Below are 9538 nucleotides of genomic sequence, written 5' to 3' on the forward strand. Positions count from 1 at the left end.
TCTCTTGCGTCGATCCCGAAATGCAATAAATGGATCTTTGCAACCATTTCTCTAAAAACTGCCGTTTCATTTCTCCTCGTACCCAAATCATGGAAAAGGGTTCCGTCAACATCGTTAACACCCATGGAAATAACTGTACGGAATTTCTCCTTCGTACCACGACAAGCCGTGATAATAATCACTCGCCCACACAGCGGTTCGTTTTTCTTTCTCGGTGAGCATTTGCCATGGAAACGGGGGTTTAAAAACAAATACCCCTCGAGAAGTACCGTCCAATGTGACGTAAGCCAATTCTTTCACAATAAAGGCTCCTTGAGAATCGTAGAAACCTTCAAAGTCGAGCACGAGTTCCATGTTTTTTATTTCATTTTCTTTCCAAGGTGACCTTTATTATTATTATTATTATGATGGATGTGTATTGAGATACGCACGATATTATTCAAAAAACAAATATATATATACGAATGTGACCTTTCCCAGAATTCATACCACCTGTCACGTGCAACCTTCTCTCTCTATAAAAGAGGAGACGGCGAGAGAACGCTATCTATTTTTTCCTTCAGGACACACATCGAGAGAGAGAGAGAATTTTGTTTTCTTTTTTTCCTCAATTGAAGAAGATGGACATTTTGAGTGCCAAACCTCTCAAAGATTCCTACATTGTTCTGGACATGGAATACTTTCACTGTTATGATCCAAAGACGGGAGATATATGTTTCATCTTGAAAGAACTGGGCTACATCACTTGCGATTTAACCTTATGCGGATCCATGATTTTTCTCCCTCCTGTCCATTACGATGACTTATCGTCCCGTAATCAAGCTGTGGTCAACCAGACTACAAATAACCGACACGGCCTGCAATGGACCGAGGGTCGTCTTTCCTACGAGCATCTTCCTACGATCCTGAAAATACTGACCGAAAATGTGGAGGCGATCTACGTCAATGGATACGATAAAGCCGAATTTTTCAGCAAGCTCTGCCAGCGATCCGTTTACGAGTTTTACATGCCAGGGAAAACCGAATGGCGGAACAAGTCGAAATGCACGCGACACCAATATTTCCAAAAGATGATTCATTGTGCCGAGAACAAGGTGAGAAATTTTCGATACCATTTGATGGAGGGTAGTTACGTTTTCCGGAAATTACATTGTTACCCCTCCGAGAGCAAAGCTGTCGAAGATGAAGAGGAGGCGGAAGAATCTCCCCAGGAGAACTCGTGCGACGATGAGGAGGAGGAGGAGGAGGATGAACGTTCTAATAATAATAATAAATGTCTAAGTTGGGATGCTTTAGAGACCCAAGAATATTGGTCTCAACCCTTATCTCACCTAGACCTGAAAGAGGATCCTCAAGTGTACTCTTTGTGGTCCTCTTCTAAAATTTGGTCTTGGAGAGAACCCTTGAATGTTCATGAATGAAATGGTATGTAAATCCCTAGAGAAAAAAAATAAAAAAGAAAGTTCCTTTTTTTTGTAATATGTTGATTTCTTTCCAATCCCATTTCTTTTCCATAACTCCACCCCAATCGACGAGAAGAAGAAAAATTTTCCAAGTTACGCAAGACGAATCTTCCAAGTTACACAAAAGACGTAGAAAGATTTCACAAGGATTTATAAATCACACGCTCCCACATGATATATGTATAGAGAGAAAAAGACCCTCTGTTCTCTAGCCAATACGTCAAGACTTCCCTAAACTAAGAGAGACCATGAGTACCGAGGAAACCTTAGCAGAGCAAGTGGAAAGACTTTCAAAGAGATTAGAAGAGTTAAGACGGGATAGATTTACAGTTCCGCCGACTAAAGAGGAAACTATCATCGATTTCAACAAACCGCTGTACTTTCATCCCCTACCCCAAAGAATGAGACGAGTGGACTCGCCGTTGAACAGTTCCAATGAGAAACAAAATGTCACTTATTTGAATAGCCAATTTCAACACATGAATATTTCATAAGTATTTTTTTGTTTTTTCCCTAAAGCGTAGGGAGATCGGATCAGTAGTTTTTCCCTTTTCATCGTCGAAAAAGACTGGGAGGAAAAATCTTTCTGATCTCTTTCAGAAAAATGTTTCAGCCTTAAAAAAAAAAAAAAAAAAAAAAAAAAAAAAAAAAAAAAAAAAAAACCTTTTTGTTAATTTTTATCATGTCTTAGACATGATAAAAATTAACTCTACCCCCCTTTTGTCTGGGAATGTTGTCTCACACTTTCTAAAAATAGACCATCACTCCTCCTTTCCTAAAGAATAGAATTCCAAGAATGGGATCTGGTCTATTTTTAGAAACGGTGAGACCCTATTCCCAGACAAAAGGAGTCTTAGAGTTAATTTTTATCATGTCTAAAGTTCAGGGTCCATCCATCTTCTTATGTGAAACGGTGACCCTGACGAGATCGAGATAAACATGTCCTGTGAGTTGTTTTGTAATCTTGACGCGATCCAAGAAAGATTTTTTATTTTTTTTTGAAATAGGCGGGGGGGGAGAGAAAATGTTCTCACGACCCTCAGATATCTTTTCCTAAATATATTTTTTATCAAAGTGTTTCTTTCATTCCGATCCTTTTAAGAGGTTGGAATGACCCTGACATTTAGATGGGGTCGCGATCCCGACAGATGTCGCGCGAGTATAAAAGTGTGTGTTCTCCGCAAGATTTCTTCAGAGAACAGAAGAAGACGTGAACTGAGCTGGTAAGTCCCTTTGGTCCTATGAATATGGTTATCTATAAAATCGATTTGATTCTTAGTTTTTTTTTAATAATCATAATAATCATAACTTCATTTAAAAAGAACTCTCTTCTTAACCCTTTGAAAAGAAAAATGTCTCTTTCAAGACGACGACTCTAAAACGTTTTATTGTTTTTTTTTCCTTTCTAGATCTTCCCTGTTATACATATATACCTTTTCGATTCTTTTTTTGCTCCTGTTTGTGGAAGACATCACCGTATTCATCGCCATGGCGTGTTCGGAAAACTTTATCGTGCTCGATCTAGAGGGTTTCCAGTCCTACAACCACAAGAAGGGTGAATTTACCTACGTTTCAAAAGAATTGGGTTATGCGACAAAAGATTTTTTGACCGTGGGATCGTTGACGTTTGCTCCTCCTCAACCCTTCCACCAACTGAGTGAAAAAAACCAAAAGACGAATGCCTGGCTGACGAGAAACTGGCACGGACTTCGTTGGAACGAGGGTCATATTCCCTACAACCATTTAGGACGCATTCTCCAATCGCTCACTCACAGCTTCTCCACGATTTATGTGGTGGGATGCCAGAGAGCTAAATTCTTTGCTAAAGCCTTGGATTATCAAAAACCCGTGACGGAAATTTATGTGCCAGATGGAATCATTTGGAAGTATCGGGGAAAATGTGCCCGACATCATCAAAGGAGGAAATATTTCCATTGTGCCGAAAACATTGTGCCGAAAACATTGTTTTTTAAGGCAAAAAACAACAGTGCGCAACTATCGATGGCATATTACGGAAGGAGATTTTCATATCAATCACGTCTATCCAGACGGAACGGAGAAAGAGGAGAGGATTCAGGAGGAAGCAGACAATCCTCTGCAAGCTTTTGATAAGGCCTACGATCAGTTAGAGAAGGATCCGTCCCCAAAAGCGTACGATAACCTCATCCAGAAATGGGATAATCTGTCCTGTTTCCAAGTGATGGAACATCCGGATGAGCATACGCCTTTAAACTTGATGGGCTCTTCTACTTCTTCTTTGTCGTCAACTTCCTCCAATAACTCGAGGAAGACGGAGGGTTGGGGAGACATACCTGAAAATATTCCCCATTACGATCCAGCAGCCTGTTGGGACGAAACTTCCAAAGAATCTCATGAGACCCCCAAAATATCTTCAGAGGATCAAAAGACAAAATCCACTGAGTGTTGGGACGATGAACGGACGACTCATGCTCCAAAATCCACTAAGACTATGTCCACTGAGTGTTGGGACAATGAACGGACGACTCATGCTCCAAAATCTACTGAGACTATGTCCACTGAATGTTGGGACAATGAACTGACGACCCATGCTCCAAAATCTACTGAGACTATGTCCACTGAGTGTTGGGACGATGAAACCGAAAAGACGACAGAGAATTGGGATGACCGTTCTCAAAAGTATTTGAATTGATATATACATAAACTAAGGAGGAAAAATAAAGAAAAGATTTTTAGAAATAAGTAGGGAAAGGTTCTCCGCTTTCCCTATATTTATGGAAATGGACTAAGAAGAGAGAAAGACGAATCAGGAAACCAAAAAAATGGGTCTTGGAAGGAATGAGTGCAAATGCATTCGATTCCTTCCGAGACCCATTTTTTGGGTCCCTCTCTCATCCAATCTTGGAAAAGAATTTTGTCCTATTTTTCTAGGTCCATTCAAAAAGAAATGAATCTATCCATAAATTTTCTTAAAAGAAAAAAACAAAAAGATCCTTTACCTCTTGACGGTCCAAAGTCGAGAATCTTGGAAAACGTCATCCACTCTCCATCCAGTCAAGCTTCTCTGTAGAAAATCTAGTAGGTGCATCTGCATTCTTGACACCCGGCAGTTATTATTGGACGCGAAACGTCGAATGCTGAAATAGTTAACAGTGAGCCCATTCTTAAAGAAACGGGGATGTTTTATTCATCCAGTCGAGCGCGGAAAAATTTCTGAGAGACGGAGAAAAATTTCTCTGGTTGAAAAAAAAAAAAAAAAAAAAAAATTCCCCCCTTTTAGTCTGAAAATTGATGTCTTCAATTTTTCAAAAATTGAAGACATCAATTTTCAAATTTTCAGACTATAAAGGGGGGTAATTTATTTTTCTAATTGCATCCAATGTAAGATCCAACTCACGGTTTGTGTTTTCAAAAAATTGAAGACATCAATTGAAGACATCAATTTTTAGACTAAAAGGGGGGTATTTTTTTTTTTTTAATATATCTAACTTTGAGCCACAGAAATTCTTTCCGGCTCTCAGAAACTTTTCCCAGCCGACTCGATGTGAATAAAACTTTACTGTTTTTTAAGAATGTTATTTAATGGATCGATTTCAACCTATCGAGTTTCGCTTGAGTTCCGGCCGTGCTGTGGGCCCACCTGGATACAAGTTTTCCCCTTTTGGAATAGAATAAAACTTTACTGTTTTTTAAGAATGTTATTTAATGGATCGATTTCAACCTATCGAGTTTCGCTTGAATTTTAGATGTGAATAAAACTTTACTGTTTTTTAAGAATGTTATTTAATGGATCGATTTCAACCTATCGAGTTTCGCTTGAGTTCTATGGAAATTTCCGGTTATGTTTTTACCACCAATCCTCAAATTCCATATCACAGATTATGTTCTTACTGCATTAATATAATATTAACAAGACATAGTGCACAATAAAAATTAAGCTTTATTTAGGAACTTCGCGCACACTGCCCGACAGCCTGCCTGTTTCGCTCTGCTCGCTACTCGTAAGAAATTTCTCTTTCTAGGGTTGCCACACTTATCGGAGGGCGCAAGGCGCGCTCCTTATCGCCATCACCACAGAGTTTCCCCCCAGTTCCTTTAATGACTATTCAAAGGAACGACATAGGTTATGAAATTATCTTAGAGGATCCGTACTGTCGGGTATTTTTTACATGATTACAAAATTAGAATATAAAATTAGAAAAGATCAAAATGCAATTCAATATATAACAAGGTATTGACACATATAATAAACATGAAATAACAAGAAATATGTTAAGATATGAATTTTAAAAAAGTGTTTTAAATTGTTATGTAAGAAGCAAGTTTCTTAGGGAAGTGAACATATCTTCCCGATCTGGTGACAGTTTGTGTCTTAGAGAGTTCGTTTGCAGATTTATTCTGCTGAACTGTCTTTCAGTCTTTATTTGTTTTCAGTTCAGGCAAATTAGAGTCCGAAAGCAAATAGGCTGGTTTCACACGGTCTATAGACACAGTAGATTTCAGATCGTTAGCATCAATTGTGAAAGTTTTGTCTGTTCTAGAAAGGACTTTATGCGGACCTGTGTATGGTTGGCACAGAGGTGGCTTTATTCGATCGACACGTAAGTATACATGCGTACACGACTTTAAGGTAGCACTTACGTAACATTTTTCTTGGCAATGTGCAGATGTTGCTATTGGATTCAATTGTTGCATTCTATGCCTAAGATTCGTGATAAATTGTGTGTCATACGGAGATATCTTAGATGACGTTATCATATCACTAGGCAGCTTGAGAGTTGTGCCATACACCAGTTCAGCACAAGATGACTGTAGATCTTCCTTTACGGCTGTCCGAATACCAAGCATAACAACTGGTAGTGTTTCAGTCCAGTTATTGGTCTCGTGAGCCTTGAGAGAAGATTTTAAATGTCGATGAAATCGTTCAACAATGCCGTTGGACATTGGATGATAGGCTGTTGTTGTGATTCTGTTCGTACCCAAAATGCGCGTGAATTCTGCAAAAAGTGCGGATCTCATTTGAGAACCTTGGTCTGTTGTTATGATCGATGGGCAGCCAAAACGAGATATCCAACAGTTGAAGATGGCTCTGCAAATGGTTTCCGTTTTCATATCCGGGATGGGAATGGCTTCAGGCCATCTGGAGAATCTATCTATTAGAGTCGAAAGGTACGCGTTGCCTTCTGATGGAGGTAACGGTCCGACGATATCCATATGGATTTCTGAAAAACGTGCATCAGGAAGAGAGAATGTGCCCAGTGGTGCTTTAGTATGCCTAGTAATTTTCGATTTTTGGCAAGATTCACAGGATTTCACCCAATTTTTGATATGACGTTTCATATCGGGCCATACATAACGAGAACAAATAAGCTTCGTAGTAGCTGCAATTCCTGGATATGACAGATTATGCAGATGATTAAAGATGAGTCTGCGAAAGGAATTCGGAACAAATGGACGAGGAATGTCTGTTGATATGTCACAAAGAATATTACCATCAGAATATTGGCACGGTTTAAATTCCAGTTTCAAAGATGATGTGTTGTTTTTGAGAAGGTTTTGTACCTCCGGATCATGCCGTTGAGCTTCCGAAAATTTTTTTAAATCCAAAAATGGAGATTTTGTTATGGAATCAATTTCGATTCTTGAAAGAGCGTCAGCAACGACGTTTTTTGAACCTTGCACATGCCTAATATCAGTAGAGTACTGAGAAATAAAATCTAAATGGCGCAATTGTCGAGGTGAACATTTATGAGGGTTCTGTTTAAAAGCGTATATTAACGGTTTTTGATTCGTATAAATTATAAAATTTCTGCCCTCTAACATGTGTCGGAATTTCTTAATTGCAGAATAAATAGAAAATAATTCCCTATCGTACGCGGACCATTTCTGTTGACTTTTATTGAGTTTCATAGAGAAAAATGCTATAGGTTCCCATGTTTGTTGAGACAACTGCATAAGTGTGCCGCCGATTGCGACGTCTGAGGCATCTACCCAGATGCTTAGCTGGGCTCCGGGAATAGGGTGTCTCAAAAGGGTAGCCTGAGCAATGGCATTTTTGGCAGCAATAAAGGCTTGTTCAGCATTCTCGTTCCAATTTAATTGTGGGGATGAATCCTGAACACGAGAACGAGATTTCTTTTTATTAATATAGCCTTCTAACAATTTTATTAAAGGAGAAAGAATATGTGCTGCTTTAGGTATGAAACATCTATAAAAGTTAAACATGCCTAAAAATCGGCGAAGCTGAGTGAGAGTGGTAGGTTGAGGAAAATCTAAAATACATTTGACTTTGTCAGGAAGAGGTTCAATTCCGTTTTCACTAAGGTGAAAACCTAAGAAATCAATAGATGTTTGACCAAAGGTGCATTTTGAAACATTTATGCAAAGTCCATATTCCTGAAGTTTGGAAAATAAAGCTTTCAAATGCCTGCAATGTTCCTCAGAATCTTTAGAGGCTATGAGCAAGTCATCGACAAAAGCGTAAACGCCTTCTAAATCCCGCGTGACTTCATCTATAAAACGTTGAAAAGTCGCGGATGCATTGCATAAGCCGAATTGCATACGGATACTTTCGAATAAACCGAATGGTGTGCATATGGCGGTTTTGTGGATGTCGGCTGGGTTAATTGGTATTTGATGGTATGCCTTAATCAGGTCGACATGACTAAAAATTTTAGTACCGTGCAATGCAGCAGTAAAATCGGCTAAACATGGAATAGGGTATTTGTCTTTTATTGTTTGAGCGTTCAATGCTCGATAATCTCCTACAGGTCTCCATTCCAGACTTCCCTTTTTTGGAATCATGTGAAGTGGGGATGCATAATTGCTGCTCGAAGGTCTCAAATGCCCCAATTGCATCATAGTTTGAAATTCTTGTTTTGCTATTTTTAAGCGATTTGGAGCTAACCGACGAGGTTTTGCAACCACAGGTGGACCTTTAGTTATGATATAATGAACGGTGTTGTGTTTAACAGGTTGGTTAGGATCTGGTAATCTAGTAACTGAAGGAAATTCTTTTAAAATTTTGTGATATGGTGTATCATTAAATACAGTTTTTACTGAATAAATGCTTGCATTTTTCACGCAACCGACGGTTTTAAAATGCGTTTTTAAATCTTTGAGACATTTGTTTCTGAGATCAGGCACCAATTCAAAGAAATGGAGAAAATCTGCTCCAAGAATGGGTGTACTAACATTTGCTATAAGAAAAGTCCATGTAAACTGTCGTCTTAATTTGAAATCCAAAGAAAGTGTTTTTTGACCATAAACATGAATAGTAGAAGAATTAACAGCGAAAAGTGTTTGTTGGGACGAATTCCGTTTTTGAGAATTATTTGCTGGAAGTAAGGACACGTCAGAGCCGGTATCGACCAAGAATGAAAGGTTTGTTCTACGGTCACGAACGAACAGGCGACGTGAAACTTGAGGCAAAGAATAAATCGCCTCTATTCTTTGCTGGTTTCGTTTCCCTGCCATGAACAAGGTTTTGTACATTTGTCATCTCTACACTTTTTCCCAAAACGTCTATGATAACAGCAAATAGAATAATCTCTCCTTTTGGAATTGCTTCTTTCCTTATTGCGATCTCCGCGATTTGGCGAGCGACCACGAGAAAGAGAAATGCGATCAATACGTTTGTTTAATTTTTCTATTTGTTTAAATAATTTATCCTCAAGAGACTGATCGACTGTGCGAGAAACGGCACAAGTCCCTGGGGTTGGATTTACTTCTAAAATTCTGTCGGCAATTTCTGCAGCTTTATCTACAGTTAAATTGGAAACCGCTGCCAAAATAGACTGAACAGTCGAAGGCAAACGTTGAAGGAATAATTCTAACATTAAGTTATCAGGAACATTTAAAGATTCTGCTCGACGTTTCATATTTCTAAGCAAATCGGAAGGTTTTCGAGAACCTAATTCTTCTCCAGATAATAATTGGCGAATTTCTTGCTGAGAAGATTCTCCTGAACGATTTATTAACTCAGTTTTAAGCTTTGCATATGGATCAATAGGGTCTGGTTTCATAAGTAAATCCCGTACTAGTGATGCGATATCTGGAGGAAGATGAGAAACTACATAATTATATTTAGTAATGGA

Source organism: Stegodyphus dumicola, chromosome 7 (assembly GCF_044657685.1).
Source record: "Stegodyphus dumicola isolate Sdum_Otavi_A_Nest chromosome 7, ASM4465768v1".
NCBI lineage: Eukaryota > Metazoa > Arthropoda > Arachnida > Araneae > Eresidae > Stegodyphus > Stegodyphus dumicola.